The 23,969-nt window shown below is 42.4% G+C and overlaps 1 protein-coding gene across 11 annotated transcripts in view; it reads right to left on the bottom strand.

The window, feature by feature from the left end:
* Window positions 1-23,969, bottom strand: part of CSGALNACT1 (chondroitin sulfate N-acetylgalactosaminyltransferase 1) — a 339,147-nt gene that overhangs the window by 178,941 nt on the left and 136,237 nt on the right. The gene's annotated exons all lie outside the window — the stretch shown is intronic.

Raw genomic sequence — 23,969 nt, 5'->3', positions numbered from 1 at the left:
TGGATCTCCTTGCAGTCCAAGGGACTCTCAAGAGTCTTCTCCAACACCACCGTTCAAAAGCATCAATTCTTTGGCACTCAGCTTTCTTTATAGTCCAACTCTCACATCCATACATGACCACTGGAAAAACCATAGCCTTGACTAGATGGAACTTTGTTGGCAAAGTAATGTCTCTGCTTTTTAATATGCTGTCTAGGTTGGTCACAATTTTTCTTCCAAGGAGCAAGCGTCTTTTAATTTCATGGCTGCAGTCACCATCTGCAGTGATTTTGGAGCCCCCCAAAATAAGGTCTCGCTGTTTCCACTGTTTCCCCATCTATTTCCCATGAAGTGATGGGACCAGATGCCATGATCTTCGTTTTCTGAATGTTGAGTTTTAAGCCAACTTTTTCACTGTCCTCTTTCACTTTAATCAAGAGTTCTTCTTTGCTTTCTGCCATAAGGGTGGTGTCATCTGCATATCTGAGGTTACTGATATTTCTCCCAGCAATCTTGATTCCAGCTTGTGCTGGAATTTCTCATGCCCAGCATTTCTCATGATGTACTCTGCATATAAGTTAAATACTCAGGGTGACAATATACAGCCTTGACGTACTCCTTTTCCTATCTGGAACCAGTCTGTTGTTCCATGCCCAGTTCTAACGATTGCTTCCTGACCTGCATACAGATTTCTCAAGAGGCAGGTCAGGTGGTCAGGTATTCCCGTCTCTTTAAGAATTTTCCAGTTTGTTGTGGCCCACACAGTCACAGGCTTTAAAGCAGAAGCAGTCAACACAGCAGTAGATGCTTTCCTGGAACTCTCTTGCTTTTTTGATGATCCAACAAATGTTGGCAATTTGATCTCTGGTTCCTCTGCCTTTTCTAAATCCAGCTTGAACATCTGGAAGGTCACAGTTCACAAACTGCTGAAGCCTGGCTTGGAGAATTTTGAGCATTACTTACTATGCTATGAACAGAAGTGCCAAGGTGATGAGCAAGATTATATTGCTAAATTATTTGAAGTCTCTTTTAAAATGTATGGGTCTAATGTTGCCTTAAAGGGTATCAAGTATAAGTGTATTTCCTTAAATTTCAAGCATTTACAAAGTGCCTCCCACCCTAGTCTGTGAGGTCCCCATGAGGGCCCTGTGTGCACCGTCTCCTTTACTGTCAACGTGAAAACTGCTAATGCAAGGGAGAATGAAATGATTCATATGCTAAATAGAGTCAAAAATAATATGCTATTAGAGCATCGGAAAAGACAGGCTAGAAGTGGAGGGAATCAGAGTTACCGCCAATCTCTAGAAAAGAGACTAAAGTGCTCTGTTTGCCATCGATGGTGAGACCAATCACACATCTTTCTCCTACGTCAGTTGGGATACAGACAGACAGCTGATGTGCGAGCTAAGTTACTTCAGTCACGTCTGATCCTTTGTGACCCCGTGAACTGTAGCCCGCCAGGCTCCTCTGTCCATGGGATTCTCCAGGCAAGAGTACTGGAGTGGGTTGCCATGCCCTCCTCCAGGGGATCTTCCTGACCCAGGGACTGAACCCGAGACAGCTGATGCTCCTTTATAAAAGAGAGCTCCTTCTCTGCAGAGTCTGCAGTTACACTCACACGCCCTCTCTGAAACCCCTCTGGGGCAGCCCTGCCCTTCTGAGACGCTGCAGCTGCCAGGCATGTGCTGACATCACAGATGCTAGTGAGGGAGACCTGTAGCACTCAACCCTGGGCACAGTGTGGGATTCGGGTTTTCATCTGTTCTGGACTGTGTTGAGGTTCTAATCCCAATACGTTAGTATTTGGAGATGGGGTCTTTGGGAGGTAGTTAGGTCATGAGGGTGCTACTCTCTTGAGTGGGATTAGTGCCCTTGTGAGATATAACAAGAAAGCTAGCTTGCTTTTTTTTTTTCCGCTTTGTGAGGACACAGTGAGAAGTCAGCTGTCCACAGCCCAGAAAAAGGCCCTTATCAGAAGCAGACCATGCTCACCCTGTGACCTTGGACTTCCAGCCTCCAGAACTGTGAAGAACAAATGACTGCTGCTGATGAGCCTCCCAGTGTGTGTTTGGGTGTTTTGTTATAGCAGCCGCGACTAAGGCATCACCTTAAATGTGTTACTATGAGACCTTAGGCAAGTCCGTAATGTCTTCGTCTGTATTTCCAGGTCTGGTTGGATTGGGCCAGTGGTTCTCGGTGAAGGATGGTGGTCTTTATCAGCTGCCCCCCTTCCCCACTAGGATTCCATCAGTGGGGAGATACATACATCACAGAAACAAAGAGCACAGATGAAGGGAGATGAGCAGGACAGCACCTGGACTTGGACGTGAAGATGAGGGGAGGAGCTTTAAAAAGCAGAAGCTCTTTCAAGACTTAAAGGTACAGCCTCCTGAGTATAATGATTTTACCAGACTAGATGATAATGAGTAATCTGACCATCAAAAGCATGGGTTTGTCCATTAACCAAACATCACACCTCACAGAACTGACAGAGCCAGAAGCACAGCTCTCCATTCAGCAGAATAAACTCACCCCCAAAGAAGACAAGATGCTCAGGAAGAAGAGCACTCAGATGCAGTGCCCCAGGAACATGGACCCCTCCACAGGGCAGCTCAGAGAGAGCAAATCCCACCTTCCAGCACCGAACACTCCAACACACCAGCCCCAACGTAACAGGGGCAGGAACACTGAGAGGGCCCACGTAGAAAATGCATGCATGGCTCAGAAATCCCTGGTCTAGCCCAGTTCTGCCATTAAGTTACTATGTGACCTTGGGCTGGTCACCAACAAAATGAAAGTTTGGATCAGATCATCTCTAAGGCACCTTCCAGCACAGACTGTAACTGAATTACTTTTTATTGTGTTCCATAAAAGTCTGTCTTGCTCCTAGAATCCTTGCAGCATCGTTAAGGTCAGTATATACATCTCCATTTATGGGCTCAGTTTTTTAAATTACTGCATTCCCAGGGTTCCCAGGACAACCACCCAGAACACAAGGCTGAGGTGCAGAATGGGTGAAGTTTGTTTTTTCTGGCTTCTTGACAATTCCCTCTGGCTAAATTCTACCCACAATGCTGCCAAGTCTCTAGCACTTCTGGCACTGAGGGTTGATCTATAGTATTCACAGGGCTCGTGACACAGTGACAGATGAAGAAATTAAATCTTTTACCAAACTTGAACAGGTATTCTGAATGGTAATTTTTATCTTGCCCCTTCCCAGATGCAGAAATGTCAACAGATGAGAGATACTATGGTGTTGGTAAAGAACTTTAGAAAAATGGACTTGCCTCCCAAATGATCTCTTATTATCTTGCAAATATATTATTTTTGCTGTAGCCATTTTTTTTTTTAGTTTACTTCATGTTATGCTCCAGCTGCAAGGAAATTGAGAACATACTGTCCATATTTAAAAAAAAAAGACTTAAAACATGAACATAAGAAATATTTCACCGTGAAAATGAAAACTATGTGTAAATATTTATAGAACTGAATTTATTCAATCAATTTATTGGGTCAGGCCAAGGGAAGGATGCTTTTTTTTTGTACCTGAGAGTCAGCAAGACAGGAGAAAATTGTAATCTCGATGTTCAAATAAATAGCAATACTATTTATAGATATCAATTTTTAAAATATGCATACAGAATACAATGGGTGTTACTCTCAAGAAATCTACAATTTCTGTATACTATTTACTACATATACCAGATAACAACAAAATGAAAAGAATGAGAAACAGAGATATTTAACCCAATAAATATTTTTAAAATCATTAAAATATGTTTTCATTCCATGCCATGTCCAGTGAAGCAAGACAGGGGTAAAGAGTAAACAAAAAATATTGGGAGTAATGAGCAGTAAAAAGGAATGAACTATTGGTCCATGTAGGAGTAAGAATGATAATCATGCAGAGGGAAAGAAGCCAGACAAATAGAAAATATACTGTGTGATTCCATAATATAAAATTCTAGCAGGTCAGAGTTTGCCTGGAGGTGGGCATAGAGGGTCGGGGGGGCCAGGAGAGGCAGGATGGTGGGATTACCAAGGGGCAGATGGAAACTCTCCTGTGATGTATATATGATCACTATCTTGATTTGGGGGATGGTTTCATGTGTGCATTAAAACTAACAGCACTGACACATGTTATTACCATATGTGAAGTGGATCCCCAGTCCAGCTTTGATGCATGAGACAGGGTGCTCAGGGCTGGTGCACTGGAACGACCCTGAGGGATGGGATGGGGAGGGAGGTGGGAGCGGGGTTCAGGATGGGCAACACATGTACACCCATGGCTGATTCGTGTCAATGTATGGCAAAACCACTACAATATTGTAATTAGCCTCCAATTAAAATAAATAAATAAATTTTTGTAAAAACGAATCAAGTTGTATACTTAATTTTTTTATATTACCTCTGAAGTTGGAATGCCTCTTTTTCAAAATATTTATTTACTTGGCTGCACCAGGTCTTCGTTGCTGCAGACGGGACCTTGGCGCTTCGATCTCTGTCGCAGCATGTGAGGTCTCCTAGTCGTCAGTGAGAACCCTTAGTTGCAGCATGTGAGATCTGGTTCTCCGACCAGGGACGGAACCTGGGTCCCCAGCGCTGGGGCTGCGGAACCACCAGGGAAGCCCGTGTATACTTGAAATGTGTGAGTTTATTGCAGAGCAATTACTGAATAGACAAAAATAGGGAAAATGTTTTTAAAGACTGAGTAGTTATATTTTGAGGCAATTAAGATAGTTGTTGGATGAAAAGCTATAGAAAACAACACGCTAGACTAGAACCCATAAAAGCCTCCAGAAGCAAGATTTCTGATTGTTGCTTATACATACACACATATAAACATAGTTTTTTCGTTCCTTAGTATTTTTGGCAGAAATATTCTAACTACCTTAGAGTCACAGTAACGATCACTAACATCTACTGAGCACTTATAGACCAGGGCTTCCCAGGTGGTACGAAAGGTAAAGACCCGCCCGCCAATGCAGGAGACACAGGTGTGATCCCTGGGTCAGGAAGATGCCCTGGAGTAGGAAGTGGCAACGCACTCCGGTATTTCTTGCCAGGAAAATTCCATGGACAGATAAGTCTGACGGGCTACAGTCCATGGGGTTGCAAAGAGCTGGGCACAACTGAGCGCATGTACACTCTAGACCAGGCCCCAGTCTTACAGACTGAGCCATTTGCTCCTCACCTAAGGAACCTAAGGCACAGGCACTGCCTATCATGATGAGGATATCAAAGTTCAGAGAAGTTAAGTATCTTGCTTCACATCCTTCACCAGCCCAGAGGTAGAGCTAGGTATAAATCCAGGTTGAGCTTCTGAAACTAAATCTCTCCCTCTGCTAGACACACAGAATCCTAGACCAAGGCTGTGGGTCACGATTTGCTGACTCACAGCTCTGATGGCTTAAAGAAACTCTGAACGTGAAACAGCTACATTTCTAAGTCTGAAGGCTATTCAAAAAAGTCAGTAATGAAGCAGTGGTGGGAGGGAGGGGAACTGCAGTGGGGAGCAGGGGAAATCACGCCCAGAGATCAACAGATTTGGGTTTGGCTGTGTCCTAGGTGATGACTATACACTTGGGCAAGCCATTTCTCTTCCTGAAGTCTTTCCTCTTCAGTAAGATCAAGGGTTTGGACTAATTGATTCCTAAGACTCCTTCCAGCTTGGTGATTCTGCCAGTTCTCTTTGGGATAATACCCCTTGCATTTTGTAACTTGAGTAAAAAATTTTCCATGACACAAACATATTTCCAATACAAAGCTTCCTCCATTCTTTAAGATAACCTGGATCTCTCCCACACCTTGCAAATTCCTTCATTATTCCCAAAGGTATTCTGTTCCCAAGGGACCACCCTAAGGGAAAGCCCAAGGAAAAGGAGAAGGGTCCCCCAATCAGAGCTCACTATGTTCTCCTATGCACACTAACAATCTTTTTCACTTTGAAAACTCTACAACGTTGATTTGGGAGGTGTGACCGAGATGCTAGGGTAGGAAAATCCTGAGCTCATCTATTCCTGCAGACACATCAAAATTACAGCTATTTACAGAGCAACTATCTATGAGCATGAACTAAAGAGCAACAAGAAAGATTTTCCACAACTAAATATACATCAAAAGAACCTCAAGGAGATGGGTCGGAGGTCGGAGACGTGGTACAGTCAAGACCTATACGCCTGGTGGATAACCACAATTGCAGAGGCTCTCCCCCACAATCGAGGGGTCCAAGCCTCACACTGCATTCCTCATGCCAGCTGCAATGGAAAGACAAGCCCCCCAGAATGCCTGGCTCTGAAGGGCAGTGGGGGACATGTGGCAGAACCTGTCAGCAAACCAAGGACAGCCCTGCCCACCAGCCACCCCCCGAGAAGTCAGCCTCATCCCAGCAGAAGAGCCCCCAGAGCAAACACAGGGGCACTCCAGAGCATGCTGCCCTGGTAAGGGGCATGCACTGCTCTCTCCAGGACATTTCCTGAATGAAAGAATAGATGTATGTGTATTTATAACCGAATCACTGTACTATACACCTCAAACTAATACAACATTGTAAATCAACTGTACTTCAATGAAAAAAAAATTTTTTTAATCTACATAAATAAATGTGAGGACAGTTTAGAAGACCTCTGAGACAACTCAAGCATATTAACACTAACATGTTAGGGGTCCCAGAAGAAGAAGAGAGAGAAAGGGACAGATAATTTATTGGAAGAAATAATAGCTGAAACATTCACTAACCTGGGAAAAGAAATTAGACATCTAAGTCCAGAAAGGAAGCACTGAGAGTCCCAAACAAGATGAACCCAAAGAGGTCCCCACAAAGACATACTGTAATTAATAAGAATTAAAGATAAAGAGGGGATCCCAAAAGCAATAAGAGAAAAGCAACTTGTTATATAGAAGGGAACTCCCCTAAGACTATCATCTGACTTTCCAGCAGAAATTTTTCAGGTCAGAGGGACTGACACAATATATCCAAAATATAAGAAGAAAAAAGAATACTATACCTGGCAAGGTGGTGCTAGTGGTAAAGAACCCACCTGCCAATGCAGGAGACATGGGTTCGATCCCTGGGTGGGGAAGATCCCCTGGAGGAGGGCAATGGCAACCCACTCCAGTATTCCTGCCTGGAGAATCCATGGACAAAAGAGACTGGTGGGCTACAGTCCACAGGGTCACACAGAATTGGACATGACTGAAGTGATGTAGCATGCATACCTGGCAAGCCTATCATTCAAGTTTGAGAAAGAAATAAAGTTTTATGGACAAACAAAAGGTAAAGAGTTCAACACCACTAAGCTGGCTTTGCAGGAAATGCTAAACTTCTCTAAGCAGAAAAGACCAAAATTAGACAAAAGAAAATGAAAACACAATGATCCAAAATCAGAGAATATGTCAAAAGCAGTTCTGAAAGGTAAGTTTATAGTGATAAAACCTACCTTAGGGAACAAGAAAAAAAAAAATCTCAATAAACAACCTAAACATACACCTAGAGAAACTAAAAAAAGAAGAAAAAACAAAACCTAAAGTTAGTAGAAGGAGAGAGAGAGAGAAAAAAAAAAAAGATCAGAGCAGAAATAAATGAAATAGAGACTTTTGCAAAAACAATAGAAAAGATCAGTGAAAGTAAGAACTGATTCTCTGAAAATATAAACAGACTGATAAGCCTTTAGCCAGATTCATCAAGAAAAAAAAAAGGGAGAGGGCCCAAATCAATAAAAACAGAAATGAAAAAGAAGTTACAGCCAACACCACAGATATACAAAGAATCATAAGAGACTACTACAAACAACTATACACCAATAAAATGGACAGCCTGGAAGAAATGGACAAATTCTTAGAAATGCAAAATCTCCCAAGACTGAACCAGGAAGAAATAGAAAATATGAACAGATCAACTGCTAGCAAGAAAATTAAATTGGTAATTTTAAAAACTCCCAATAAGCAAAAGTGCAGGACCAGACAGCTTCACAGATGAATTCTACCAAACACCTATCCTTCTCAAACTATTCCAAAAACCTGAACAGAAAGGAATGCTTTCAAACTCATTCTACCAGGCCCACATCACCCTGATAACAAAACCATACAAAGATACCACAACAAAAGAGAAAAGTACAGACCAATATCACTGATGAACATAGATGCAAAAATGCTCAACAGAATATTAGTAAATCAAATTCAACAATACATTAAAAGGATCATACACCATGATGAAGTGGAACTTACCTGAGGATATAAGATGGCTCAATATCTGCAAAGCAATTAATGTGATACATTACATTAGCAAATTGAAGAATAAAAATCATATGATCATCTCAATAGATGAAGAAACAACTTTTGACAAAATTCAACATCCATTTACAATAAAAACTCTCAACAAAGTGGCATAGAGGGAGCATAACTCAACGTAACAAAGATCATATACAGTAAGCCCACAGCTAGCATCATGTGCATTGGTGGAAAACTGAAAGCATTTTCTCTAAGATCAGGAACAAGATAAGGATGCTGACACTCAGCACTGTTACTCAACATAGGATTGGAAATCCCAGCCACAGCAATCAGAAAAGAAAAAGAAAGGCACCCAAACTGGAAAAGAAGCAAAACTCAGTGTTTGCAGATGACTACATGTAGACTATAGACAGAAAATCCTAGAGCTGTTAGAATAAACGAGTTCAGCACAGTTGCAGGCTATAAAATTGATATACAGAAACCCATTGTTATTTCTATAGCGAACTATCAACAGACTGTCAGAAGAGAAACAAAGAAAATAATCCAACTGACAGCTGCATCAGAAAGGAGAAGATGCCTAGGAATAAGTCTAATCAAGGAGGCGAAACACCTGCACTCAGAAAACTGTAAGACCCTGACAAAAGAAACTGAAGATGACCCAGACAGACGGAAAGACATGTATCCTCGTGGACTGAAAGAATATTGTTAACAAGACCATACTGCTCAATCTACAGATTCAACCCAATTTCTATAAAAAAAAATCCAATGGCATTTTTCAAAGAAGTAGAATATTTTTCACAGAACTGACTTCAGACTACACTACAAAGTTAAAGTAATAAAAATGGTGTGGAGCTGACACAAAAACAGACACATAGTTCAAAAGAACAGAAAAGAGCTCAGACATATATCCATATCCGTACGGTCAATTAGCCTACAACAAAGGGGTCAGGAATGTACAATGAAGAAAAGACAGCCTCTTCATTGAATAGTAGTCGGAAACAGGACAGTGACAGGCAAGAGAATCAAACTGAACTAGTTTCTCGCAAAATGTACAAAAATAAATTCAAAATGATTAAAGACTTAAATGCAGGACATGAAACCATCAACCTCCTAGGAGAAAACATAAGCAATATGATCTTTGACATCAGTCTTAGCAATATATTTTTGATATGTCTTCTCAGGCCAAAAAAAGAGTAAAAATAAACAAATGGAAATACAGCAAACTAAAAAACTCCTCCACAGTTAAGGAAGCAATCAATAAAATGAAAAGGCAGCCTACATAATGGGAGAAGATATTTGTAAAGGATAAATCTGATCAGAGTTCTCATACAAGTCAACATCGAAACAAACAAACCTGACTGAAATATGAGCAGAAGACATGAAAGCCATTTTTCCAAGAAGATACGCAGATGGCCAGAAGACACATGAAAGGATGCTCAGCATCACCACTCATCAGGAACTGCAAACCAAAACCACAGTGAGATAACGCCTCATGCCTGTCAGGATGGCCATCATCAAAAACACCAGGAACAACAAGATGTGGAGAAAAGGGAACCCTTGTACACTGCTGGAGGGAAAGTGGTTGATACAGCCAATGTGGAAATCAGCATGGAGATTCCTGAAAAAATAAAAACAGAACTGCCATATAATCCAGCAATTTCACCTGTAGGTTTTTACTCAAAGAAAATAAAAACAGCCATTCCAAAGGATATATGCACCTTATGTTCACTGCAGTATTGTTTACAATAGCCAAGACACGGAAGCAACGTACATGTCCATTAGTAGATGAATGGATAAAGCAGATGTGAAAGTCAAAGTCACTGTCGTGTCTGACTCTTTGTGACCCCATGGAACAGTCCATGGAATTCTCCAGGCCAGAACACTGGAGTGGGTAGCCTTTCTCTTCTCCAGGGGATCTTCCCAACCCAGGAATCGAACCCAGGTCTCTCACACTGCAGGCGGATTCTTTACCAGCTGAGCCACCAGGGAAGCCCAAGAATACCGGAGTGGGTAGCATATCCCTTCTCCAGCAGATGTTCCCAACCCAGGAATCGAACCGGGGTCTCCTGCATTGCAGGCAGATTCTTTACCAGCTGAGCTACCAGGGAAGCCCAAGAAGGTGTGGTGTATATCCAATACAAAATACTGCTCAACCACACACACAAAAATGAAATCTTGGCATGTGCACCAACATGGATGGATCTAGGGAGTATTATGCTGAATAAACTGAGTCAGAAAAAGACAAATACTACATGATTTCACTTATATATGGAATCTAAAAAACAAAATAAAACAAAGCAAAATGAAAGCAGACTCCTAGATACACAGAACAAACGGGTGGTTGCCAGAGGGAGGGGAGCGGGGGGTTGGGCAACATAGGTGAAGGGGATTGAGTGGTACAAACACCCACTTATACTAGTTACATAATGAAAAAGCCACAGCAGTGTAACACACCACATATGGAAGATGGTCCATAGCACTGTAACGACTGTATATGGGGACAGATGGTCCCTGCACTCGGTATGGTGACCATTTCATAACGGAAGCAAATGTCAAACCTTATGTGATTGTGCAACTAACATCATATTGTACACTGACTACATTTCAATTAAAAAATAAAAAATACCATTTTTTTTAAAGTTGGTTTGGGCTTTCAGGTGGTGAAAAGGAGGCATCTCATGGCCCAGAGCTCATTCCATTCTCCCTGTAAAGCTTCCAACATCCGAGATGATCCAGAGTACTGGGCATGTTGTGGCCATGGGGCCAGAATGCATTTATCTCCATTCCCCTCGGTTCTCTAAAGTGGCTATGCTCTCTTTGCACTAAAAACACATCATTTTCTCTTTTTAAATGAAGGATTTTTGTGACCCTCTGGGGAGATATAAAAAATAAGAGCAACTAAATAAGGCAATTGTAAACCATTTTGGCATCTATAAAACCGTCTCCTTTGTCACAAAAGAAAAGAAGGAAAAGCAGCTGGAAAAAGATGCAACTGACAAGAAACCAGATATCCCTAAAAACAACTTCTCCCTGAGTTTTCTTCTCTGTATTGAGGGGTTCAGCTGCCTTGAACATTATTTCTGGGAAAAGTACTTCTCAAGTGTGATAACTATGGTCATGATGCATTGGTGAGGCAAACAAAAATTAGAGGAAGCATAATGACCATTTTTCTCTAACTCCACCTGTCTTTCTGCCCTACATTTTTACTCTGTGGCTCATACACTCTTCATAGACGTCCTGTTCTATCTCAGAACATGTAGTTTATATTTTTATGGACCCATTTAGCAATCACCGCAATGGCACCCGCTCCAGTACTCTTGCCTGGAAAATCCCATGGACAGAGCAGCCTGGTAGGCTGCAGTCCATGGGGTCTCGAAGAGTCGGGCATGACTGAGCAACTTCACTCTCACTTTTCACTTTCATGCACTGGAGAAGGAAATGGCAACCCACTCCCGTGTTCTTGCCTGGAGAATCCCAGGGACGGGGGAGTCTGTTGGGCTGCCGTCTATGGGGTCGCACAGAGTCAGACACGACTGAAGCGACTTAGCAGCAGCAGCAGCAGCAGCATACTACAATAACAGAAATTAAAATCTAGATCACCTCTGGACTTCCCTGGTGGTCCAGTGGTTAAGAATCCAGCTGCCAGTGCAGGGGACATGGGTTTGATCCCTGGTCTGAGAAGATTCTACATACGGCAGGGTAAGTAAGCCCGGGAGTTAGTGATGGACAGGGAGGCCTGGCGTGCTGCAGTCCATGGGGTTGCAAAGTCGGACACGACTGAGTGACTGAACTGAACTAAGCCCACGCGCTACAATGGCTGGAGCCCATGCGCCCTAGGGCCTGAGCTCTGCAACAAGAGAAGCCCCCTCAGTGAGAAGCCCGTTCACTGCAACTGGAGAGCAGCTCCCACTCACCGCAACTAGAGAAGGCCCCCAGGCAGCAACAAAGACCCAGCGCAGCCAAAAATGTTAATTAACGAAAAAATATAGATACCCGCGTTCTCACACAAAACTCGAGATGCACAAAGCTCACTTCCGACCTTTGTCATTGCAGGCAAGGGTTTACATGGCTGTGTTCGGATATGCACACCATTTTCTAACTTTTTGCCTCCATGTATCTACTAGGTCCTGGTATCTGTCGTTTTAAAAGGACAAATATTCCACTGTATCACTGAAATGGTTTCGTTAAGCCATCTTTGAGCTAATTGTTTCCACTGTTATAATTCAGTCAAGCATTTTTAAATAAATAAATTTTGTTTATCCTTTGGAGCTATTTTCTCAGGCTGTAATTTGAAAAGTGGGATTACCAGCTTAAAGACCATAATCAGCTGCATGACTTTCATTATAAGTTGCCAGGGGCTCCCTTCAAGAGGTATTACCAATTTGCAGCGTCACCAGAAAAATATGAGTTTAGCTTTTCCTTCATAGTCTCTTTAACACTAGGCTTTCTGGGTTTTATTTATTTTGGGCTGATTTCAAAAGATGGATGTAAAGCCTCTTAGCTCTTTGAATCTGTCACACGTCTGTTTAAAACTCTTATTGCCTCTTCTTGAAGATAGGTATTGATCACCTACTACATGCCAGGAGCCTTCTGTGCCCTATAACTCACTGAGTACCCCTGACTGCCGCATAATGTAGACACTAGAAAGTTCATTTGCACTAAAGAAACTGACTCTCAAAAATGTAAATAATGTGCACAAGATTCAAAGGCTGGTAATTGGTGATAGGATTCAGCTTCATTATCTACTTGCTGTGAATTCTCCATACACCATCCTGTCTCATAAGCACAACCTTTAAAAATCTTGCTTGTTTTTCTTCTGTCTCTCTTTTTGGTTTATTTATCCTGTTTATCAAGGCATAAGACATGCAAGTAAAGTGAGGAAGTTGTCTTCCTCTTAAAGGTACAGCCAGTGCAAATCGAAGATTCATACATGATGTAACCCCCACACAGATCAAAACACAGAATCTTTTACCAACCTGAGATCTCGTCTCTGCTTTTTAAACACAGATCGGTTCTACATAGGCCCTGGTACTGAAGCTATGCAAACAGCTGTTTAATAAACTCTGTGGAATCATAGAAGGTTGAAACGCAGAAGTGACCTGAGAGATTATGTGTCTCAACTTCTTAAACTTGCAGATGTGGAAACTGAAGCCAGAAGCAAAGAGGCTTCTCCAGCATCTGATAACACAGGCTGTTTCTGCCACACTGCCGACGCAGGCCTGGCCGGCAGCTTGCCACACCTTCCGCAGGAGGCACAGTGAGACGAGGGAGCAGGTGCACAGCAGAGGAAGGGCCTAGACAGAAGTTTTTACTTTTTTTTTTTCTTTATTTTAAATGAGGCTTCAAGTAACCAAAGGGTCAAATCACAGCACGCTGACCTTACTGTAAAACACTATTTTTTTTCTTACATAAAAGTATCAACAGTTCAAGTCAAATGAGACTGCATGTCATAGCAGTCTCTTGGAGGGGTAGACGCTTATTTCAGTCATGCTCCATTGCTCATGACTTCATTCCAACACCCTCTTTCACAAGAACTTTCAGAGCTAACTTGAGTCCATTTTATTTTTTGAAGCTATAAAATTGGCAACAGCAGAATAAAAACCGGAAGTGTGCCTTTCAAATCACTAGAAAGAAAACAAAAATACAATCCATATCACAAAAGCACAGGGAACAAGAGGCATAAAATGTTAAAAAAATTATTTAACAAAGGATCAAATCTATGAAATATGACAATAAATGTGAATGGGTTAAATAGACCCCAAAAAAGGAAAAGATTTTTATCATCCAATTATATGCTATTTATAAGATGGGCCTAATACCAAATGACTCAAAATCAAACATAAAAAGAAGAGCACAGCATGTCTAGAAAATACAAACAGAAAGAAGGGTGAGATGGCAATATTTATACCAAATAAAGCAGAAACTGGAGCAAAAGAACAGTTAATAAAAAAAGACTATGTGAAAATTTTCAACCTCACTAACAGTAAAAATTCTACTTAGTTTAGTTTATCAAACTGGTAAATATTTCTACCATTGAGTGTACAGACAAATAAACACATCCAGAAATTGCTATTAAGAAGACAACAGGAAAATGGTGAATACACCATGGATATATATGATGGGATAAAATGTAACCCCAAAAATCAGATTTTAAAAATTTAATGAATGGCAATACACTCATTATACAGTACTAAGTAAAAGAGGCAGTGGGATCTCAATTTGTCTTAAATAAAACATACATGTGAGATATTTTTAAAATTAGAAAAAATATACCAAAATAACACTCATGCTAAATTAGGGTAGATCAATTTATTAGCTACTTTTTTTTTTAATGTGTCCAGAACTCAAGTACTATATATAAGTCATCTATTTTAATCCTTACAACAACCCTAAGAGATGGCAACTATTATCTTTTTTCCCCCTGGCCACACTGTGCGTGACGCAGGATCCTAGTTCCCCGACCAGGGGCGGAACCCACGTCCCCACCCCACACTGAAGTCCCCCTGACCACCAGGGAATTACTTTTTACACTCAAGAATCTCCGTCGGCTATGGGGTCCAGAAGCTTGAACATCACTTTTTCATGGCAATCTCATCTCCGGTGATAATGTTGATAAGAAAAGGCTTTGGAGTTAAGACATGCACGTTCAAACATCAGTATCACTACATATTAGCTACACGACTTTAGGAAAATCTTTAACTTTTCTGAGCTTCAGTTTTAAAATAGGCATACCAACAGTACTGACCTCATTGGATTGTTTTCAGCATTAAAAATTATAGTGTGTTCTTCAAAACTGTTAGTTCCTTCTTCACAGTATTTTCTACTTTGAATTTTAATAAGGCTTTCGGTAAACCAAGTCTTTGTGAGAAAATTGGATAAGATTTTTTATCATCCTGTCTAGCTATTTGTGAAAGATATACGGGGACAAAATTGGGACATTTGCAAAGATAAAACACCTAAACATTTTGAGTGCCTAATACATTGCTGACAAAGGTCCGTCTAGTCAAAGCTATCTTTTTTCCAGTAGTCATGTATGGATGTGAGAGTTGGACTATAAAGAAAGCTGAGCACTGAAGAATTGATGCTTTTGAACTGTGGTGTTGGAGGAGACTCTTGAGAGTCCCTTGGACTGCAAGGAGATCCAACCAGTCTGTCCTCAAGGAAATCAGTCCTCAATCTTCACTGGAAGGACTGATGCTAAAGCTGAAACTCCAATACTTTGGCCACCTGATGCTAAGAACCGACTCATTGGAAAAGATCCTGATGCTGGGAAAGATTGAAAGCGGGAGAAGAAGGGGAGAACAGAGGATGAGATGGTTGGATGGCATCACCGACTCAATGGACATGAGTTTGAGTAAACTCTGGGAGTTGGCAATGGACAGGGAGGCCTGGCGTGTGGCAGTCCATGGGGTCACAAAGAGTCGGACACAACTGAGAGACTGAATTGAACTGAACTAAAACTGAAGATTCACTTATCATTGACTTAGCAATCCCACTCCTAAATATTTGCTCAACAGAATGTTGCTCAACTGAACTGAATATTAGCAACTGGTCTCTCAGGTATTATTTCAGCTCACATATCTTGGGCTTTCTTGTCTATTCAAGCACATCAACATGCACACCCCCGCAGAATCACTCTCTCACATGACTCTATCTCCTTTTTTAACACCACCTGGGTCTAATGGCATCTAAATATAGTTATTACTGAGTAAAGGAATGAATGGTCCCTATAATCCTACAATAGCTTGGACAGAGAGGCTGACCTTGCTTTTACAAGCAAAGCACCTAGGTTTACATAGGTAAACCAACCTGTGTGTGTTAGCACAGTTCATGAGACCTAATCAAACAAGCTCTTTCTAAGTTCTTCCTCTATCTATTGCATCTTGCATGCTCTACAGATTTTGAGGGCTTCCGAGGTGGTGCAGTGGTAAAGAATCTGCCTGCCAATGTAGGAGAAGCAGAAGAAGTGGGTTCAATCCCTGAGTTGGGAATGTCCGCTGGAGGAGGAAGTGGCAACCCACTCCAGTATTCTTGCCTGGAGAATCCCATGGACAGAGGAGCCTGGAAAGCCATAGTCCAAAAGGCTGCAAAGAGCCAGACGAGACTATGCACGTCCCTATTAAAAAAAAAAAAAAAAAAGAGGGCCTAAAGTCCAACATAAAGGAAAAGATGGCATGAGAGGACTTTGCTTCCTTAATTGAATTCAAGCATCCTGACTTCCTGATACAGAAAAACCCCATCCCAGGGCACTAGCAAAGGAGTCAGAAAAAAAGACTTCTTATACTGGATGAGAACTCTGAGACTCAGCACCTTCTGGCTCTACAACAATGATGTTTAGAGTTTTCTTCCAAGGACTGACTAGTTTTTAACCAGAATATAGACTGGGTTGATTTTCTTCTTTCTTGTAGGTTCCCCAAATGAACATAAAATAAGCAAACTGATAAACAATAAACAAGGCAGTAACCCAGTTCAACCACCCACTTAGTTCACAAATCTGTCCTGCAAAGAGATCTGCCAGCGTTAGAGATGAGAATGTGCAAGTTCTCACGGGTAATTCTGAACAGCAGTTCCAAACGTATTTTAAGCGAAGGCAGTCTCCTGGGAACAGCCTCCTGGATATCGTCACTGAATTACTTTGCATTCATTTTGATGTACATATTTTATATGTAGGGTGTCTTAAAATAAAATTGTACTGATTTATGTTACCATGTCATTTATTCAACAATATGAAGGAAGAATAGACGAGCTATTACAAGAGGGACTCAGTAGAAGTCAGCACGTTCCTACGCGCTTACAATGAGACTTGTCCTCCCATCATGATTAGGAAATAATCAGAATTCCAAATCTTTCAAGAAGTTCTCTATCTCTGCACAATGCATACCCCAACCTTACAATCCATCGGCCATCAATGGATGGCCACAGCCCTGGAAGAACCCCAGCAGTCGTGGTGCCCAATGTCCTCCACTCCTGGGAACCAGGGTCCAGGGAGGGGAATGACCTGCCCAGTTCTTGACTGGCACGCTGTCCAAGCACAGCTGCATCTGTCACACCATCTGGTTTTTTCCTTCCCGCTGGATCTACATAATGTAATTATTACCACCACCCATTTTCTTCCACGTTGAACTCTTCACCTCAAAAGAAGTGAAATGTTTAATGGGGTGCAGAGCCAGTGGTTGAAACAGGCAAATCTCCATTTCCCACTCATCCCATAGAAACGTGCCGACTGACCCCAAGGGCTCAGTTCTATGATGGGGCTACTGCCCCTGCTCTCAGGGAGCTCACCCTCCTCAGCTCCCCACCACCCCAAGTTCAGAAGGCTGTGGAGTCCGGGGGCATCGCAGGGGTTGCAGGAGCATCTAACCACACCTGAGCCGCGACAAGCAGGTGGGAAGGAAGATGAGAGAAGAAATGGGAGAGAGGAATATAATCGTGAATGGTGGCCGGGAGTGTGGACTCCCAGAGACCCCAAAAGCGGGTGGGGAGGGCGGTGAGAAGGCTGGGAGTTTCCCTGAGGGAAGGAACCATGTCCAAAAGGCCATGGAGCCACTAACACAACTTAGTCAAAAGATGGAAATGGTCCTATCTGTGTTTAAAACGCTCACTGCAGGGCCATGATGCAGCTAGGCTGGGGAGGAGGAGAGCCCAGGTGTGGAACCTTCCAGAAAGCTCCAGGAGTGGGGGCTGGGGGGACATCCAGGCAGGAAGTCAGGACAAGTGGTGGTTCTCATGCAGGTGAGGGAAATGAGGCGGCTCCTCAAACTTGTAGCTTTCTTCTTTTTCAAAACCCACGTTGTGTATCATTGACATGTTCACGCATGACCAAAACAAAATGGCCCTGTCCTCAGCCTCTAAACTTCAAGGAACACTAAGTTCTGATAACAGAAAGGGAAGCAGAGGCCAGCGAGGTTACTTGAAAGATGAAGGAGAAGCAGCACAGACCACTGACCAGTCACCGGGCAGCAAGCGGTTACAGTCAGGTGAACTGGGGTTCGAATCCCAGGTTGGCCCCTTGAAACCTCGGTCAAGTGTTCCTAACTGGATCTCAGTTTTCTCACTTCTAAAAAGAGGGTAAGGATGGAACCTACCTAAGGAGCTGCACCAGGAGGTTGAAAGAAGGAGAAAGTGCCCAAGGCAGCACCTGACCCCCAAAGAGCGCTCATCACACAATCTCTACCATTACACAGTACAGAGGATTTCCCAGGCCTGGAAAAGAATAAAATTCTTCATTTTAACATTAGCATTTACTGTTAAGACATCCTGAGCTCTGTGCATTGGGCAAGAAAGAGAACACAGACACCCCAGCAGGTGGCTACGGTCAGATGCTCCTGCTCAATTGCAAGGGAAGGCGCTCAGGTGGGGACCGTGAGGTGCTGCCACACAAAACCTGCCAGCAGCAAGTGGGGAGTGCACGCTTAGAAGGCATGGTCACAGCAAAGGAGAGGAATTACCTGCTTCACATCTGAACAGACAAGCAGAGAAACCCAATGCTATAAAAATAAAAAAGTTTTAAAAATAGCAGAAAAACCTTGAGTGAGACCTGGGTAGTTTAGACAAAGGTGATAAGATTTCTAGTCCACCTTATGATAAAGAACATCGCATATTTTATCGTTATCTATAAATTGTGTATTAATACTCTACACCAGTAACATTTACAAGTAATTTATGTACATAGGTGTAGATATATATGCAGTTTCTTTTTTCCCAGATAGCTGGTTGTTAACAGGTCCCAGCACATCACTAGTTTCTCCAAAACTAGTTAAAAGCATCCTAACTGTATCTGCTGACTCAGCGATCTTCTGATGAAAGGGGACAGACGTTACTGACTTAAACACAGCAATTGCTTCCTTGTGTATTTCTTTACTAGAGTTTTCCCAGAACTTGGACTAGAAGTATTATAGCTTTGGCTCTTATATTTAGGTCTATGATCCATCTAGGGGCTTCCCAAATGGCGCTAGTGGTAAAGAACCTGCCTGTCAATGCAGGAGACACAAGAGATGCAGGTTCAAGCCTGGGTCACGAAGATCCCCGGGAGGAGAGCATGGTAATCCACTCCAGTATGCCTCCCTGGAGAATCTCATGGACAGAGGATCCTGGCAGACTATAGTCCATGGGATTGCAAAGAGTCAGACGTCACTTAGCTACTAAACAGCAGCTAGGTCCTTGTATTGGCCAGGAAACAGGAAAAGTACTCATCTGTATCAGCCTTTAATAAGTGAGCCCTTGTCTAAGGCAACCACTAGAAGAACATAAAAGAATGTGTAATTCACAAGCCAAAGAAGAGATGAAAAAATGGAAAAATAAAAAACACTTGGTTAAAAACAAGGCAAGAAAGAGGAGAAAGACGAACAAGAACAGGTGGGACAAACGGAAATCAGACAGTCGGATGGCAGCTGGAAACCCAAACAGATCTTCAATTTTGTTAAAGGCAAAAAGACTAGTCCAGTTATAAGACAGATTGATAAATCAGATGCACAATTAAACTTAACTATACTGCTTGTAAGAGAGGTACTTTAAACATAAGGATGCAAATGGTTGATGGTAATAGGCTTTTTAAAAAGATAAGAGCGTGCCAACACTAACCAAAAGAAAGCTGGAAGGGCTATGTTAATCAAAGTAGACTTTAAGGGAAAAATCACTGTCATCAGGCTAATATAGCAGTTTAATATTTTATACAAATGTAATATTGCTTGAATCATACAAAGCAAAAAGTGAAGGAAATGAGGGACGGGTAAGCATAAGCACTTATCCATAATCACGGTGAAATATTCCAACACACTTCTCTCAGAAGCTAGCAGTATGAACTGAAAAAATTCAAATTTTCTATCCTTTTGCTTTTAACATCTCTATGTCCTTAATGTAAAAAGTGTCTCTTATAAGCAGCATAAAGCTGGTCTGACACACTTTTTAATTGAACAACACTACAAACACTCTTCCACACTCAACAACTGTAGAACATGCCTCCTTTTCAGCAGTAAACAGAGTGTTACAACAACTGACCTCCTGCTGGGCCAGAACACAAGTCTCAGCAAATCTCTAAAGATGGAAATTACAGTGAGTGCATTCACTGGTCACAGTGCAATCAAGCCAGAAATCAATTAACAGAAATGAAAAAAAAAAAACCCTCCAGTGTCTAGAATTAACCAATAAATAATTGGTTAATTACTTTAAATAATTCAGTCATCAAAAATTATTTAGAACTGAATGATAATGAAAATATAAATCCTTCCAGAAGGAAAAACTTCTAAGTCAAGAAGGTATCTTTTGAGACACAGATATAAAGAACAGACTTTTGGACTCTGTGGGAGAAGGCGAGGGTGGGTGATTTGAGAGAATAGCATTGAAACATGTATATTACCATATGTGAAAGAGATCGCAAGTCCAGGTTCGATGCATGAGACAGGGCACTCAGGGCCGGTGCACTGGGACGACCCTGAGGGATGGGGTGGGGAGGGAGGTGGGAGTGGGGTTCAGGAAGGGGAACACATGTACATCCACAGCTGATTCATGTCAATATATGGCAAAAACAACTACAATACTGTAAACTAATTAGCCTCCAATTAAAATTAATAAATTAATTTAAAAAAAGAAGGCATCTGAAAGTGGTGAACAGGCCTGCTTCCCTCCTGACATGCTGTCCGGAGATCTGTGACTTTTATTAATGGAGCACACACTGAGCCTCCACCCGAGAAGGGGCCCACCTCCCTCCTACGTTGAGGTCACTGGAGACAAACGGTTAAACGCCTCAGACACAGACCCTGGGCGGCCACTCCATGGAATACAAGAACCTTCTGTTTTACAGTGAGAAATGGTACCGTCTTTCCTCCCAGTGCCAAGCACTTCTCTCCCAGGAGAAGAATGCCCACCAGCACTAGACTGTCCAACCACCTCCTCCGAGACTGTTGCTCCGAGACCCTCCGAGACTGTTGCTTCTGCCATTCTAATTCCCGATGGCCCTTATCCTTAAGAGACGATTATCTTGACTTTCACCTGGACACCTGAGCTGCCTTCCGGTGCTTGAGAATTACATAAGGCCTCCAACACACACCAGAGAAGGCGATGGCACCCCACTCCAGCACTCTTGCCTGGAAAATCCCATGGGCGGAGGAGCCTGGTAGGCTGCAATCCATGGGGTCGCTAAGAGTCGGACATGACTGAGCGACTTCACTTTCACTTTTTACTTTCATGCATTGGAGAAGGAAATGGCAACCCACTCCAGTGTTCTTACCTGGAGAATCCCAGGGACGGGGGAGCCTGGTGGGCTGCCATCTATGGGGTCGCACAGAGTCAGACACTACTGAAGCGACTTAGCAGCAGCAGCAGCAGCAACCAATACACACACTTGGACTTCCCTGGTGGCTCAGACAGTAAAGCGTCTGCCTACAATGCGGGAGATCTGGGTTCAATCCCCGGGTTGGAAAGATCTCCTGGAAAAGGAAATGGCAACCCACTCCAGTGTTCTTGCCTGGAAAATCCCATGGATGGAAGAGACTGGTAGGCTACAGTCCATGGAGTCACAAAGAGTCGGACACAACTGAGCGACTTCACTTTCTCTCTTTACCCATACATAAAACTCTCACACATATTCCAGTTTGAAAAGAAAGTCTATAATCACAAATGAATATCTTGTGTTACAGCCTCCGACAAAATTGCCTGCATGCTTCATAATGTATTTCCTGTAGCTCAATAAAAATGAAGCATTCATAGTCGTATAATAAATATAATATTCAAAAGATAATTTTGTTTTACACTTCTAAATATCCATCAGTATATTAACTGGAGTAATTACCACTCACCCATCCCTTTAAATCTCAGTGGTTTAAAACAACAAAGGTTTAGTTCTCTTCCAAATCACCACCTGCTTGCTGCAGTGTCATCTGGGTGTCAAGCAGCCAGAAGCAACACAGACGGACACAGGGAGGTCAGACCAGACCAGGTCAGACTTGGCCTCTCAGTCCGGAAGTGACACACCCTGGCCCTGCTCACATTCCATTGGCCAGAACCCGTCACATGACCCTACCCAGATCCCAAGGGACAGGCAAGGGTGGTCTCCCAGTGATCAAGAGGAAAGTGAAGTGGTTTGTTGAACAGGTGACATTGTTCTTGCCTCAAATGCACATCAAACTTCCCAGTTCCTTAAGGAGGAAGGAGGAAGGAAGTGGTCTTCACTGATGTGGGTACTAACTTCACATACATCATGTTTAAACAGAAAGGAGACTTGGGAACCAGATGTGTTATTCCCATTTTATAGATGAAGAAACCAAAGCACAGAGCTAATAAACAGGAGAGTGAGAAGCTGACCCCACATATATGACTCCAAGGTCATGTGACTTCTCAATCGACCTCAGTCTCAGGTGGATCCAAGTGTGGCCCACAGCCTCCCTGTGTCAGAGTCATTGAGGTGCCTCTTCAAATTGTGGGATCCTGAACAATAAACAAAATGAAAAGACAACCCACAGAAATCAGGAGAAAATATTTACCAATGATGTGACCAATAAGGGATTAGTCTCCAAAATTTACAAACAGCTCATGACACTCAGTAGCATCAAAACAAACAGCCCACTCAAAAACTGGGCAGAAGACTTAAAATACACATTTCTCCAAAGAAGACACACAGATGGCCAATAGGTACACGAAAAGATGTTCAACATCACTAATTATTAGAGAAGTGCAAATCAAAACTACAATGAGATATCCCCTCACACCAGCCAGAAAGGCTATCACCAAAAAAAAAAAAAAATCCACAAACAGTAAATGCTGGAGAGGGTGTGGAGAGAAGGAAACCCTCCAGAACTGTTGGTGGGAACGTAAATTGGCACAGCCACTGTGGAGAACAGTATGGAGGTTCCTCAAAAAACTAAAACAAGAGCTACCAAATGACCCTGCAGTCCCACCCCAAGCACATATCTGGGGAAAAACATGATCAAAAGGATACATGCATCCCCATGTTCATGGCAGCACTGTTTACAACAGCCAAGACATGGAAGCAACCTAGATGTCCATCAGCAGAGGAGAGGATAAGGAAGATGTGGTACATACATACAAGGCAATCTTACTCACCCACTAAAAAGAAGGACATAATGCCATTTGCAGCAACATGGATGAACCTAGAGACAGTCATACAGTGAAGTAAGTCAGACAGAGAAGGAGAAATATCGCATGACATCCCTTATGTGTGGAATCTAAAAAGAAAGGATACAAGTGAACTTAGAAAACAGAAAGACTCATTGATTTGGAGAACAAATTTATGGTTGCCAGGGGAAGGGACAGTTAGGAAATTTGGGATAGACACGCACACACTGCTATACTCAAAATGGATAACCAGCAAGGACCTACTGTATAGCACGGGGAACTCTGCTCACGTTATATGGCGACCTGGGTGGGAGGGGAGTCTGGGAGAGCATGGATCCATGTATATGTATGGCTGAGTCCCTTCAGTGTTCATCTGAAATTATTACAACATTGTTAATCAGCTACACCCCAATACAAAACAGAAAGTTCATAAATAACACCGAAACAAACAACAACAACAAAAATTGTGGGTTCCTGAGCTGCACACCACACTTATTGAATAAAAACCCGGGTTACAGGAACTTGCACTTTTAACAAGTTTCCAAGGGGACTCCATACCATTGATCACGCTATCTTTAGCACTCAACAGCAAATTCTAAAATAATGTCTTTCAAGAAAGTAGAACAATATAAGGGAAAAAGAAGAGATTCGGTAGGTTTAGGAGGGGAGAGGCCTTGTGACAAACTGAAAAT

This window comes from Bos grunniens, chromosome 27 (assembly GCF_055505025.1).
Source record: "Bos grunniens cultivar Pamir isolate PY7600 chromosome 27, Bosgru_T2T1.0, whole genome shotgun sequence".
NCBI lineage: Eukaryota > Metazoa > Chordata > Mammalia > Artiodactyla > Bovidae > Bos > Bos grunniens.
This window is presented reverse-complemented; position numbering and strand designations above follow the sequence as displayed.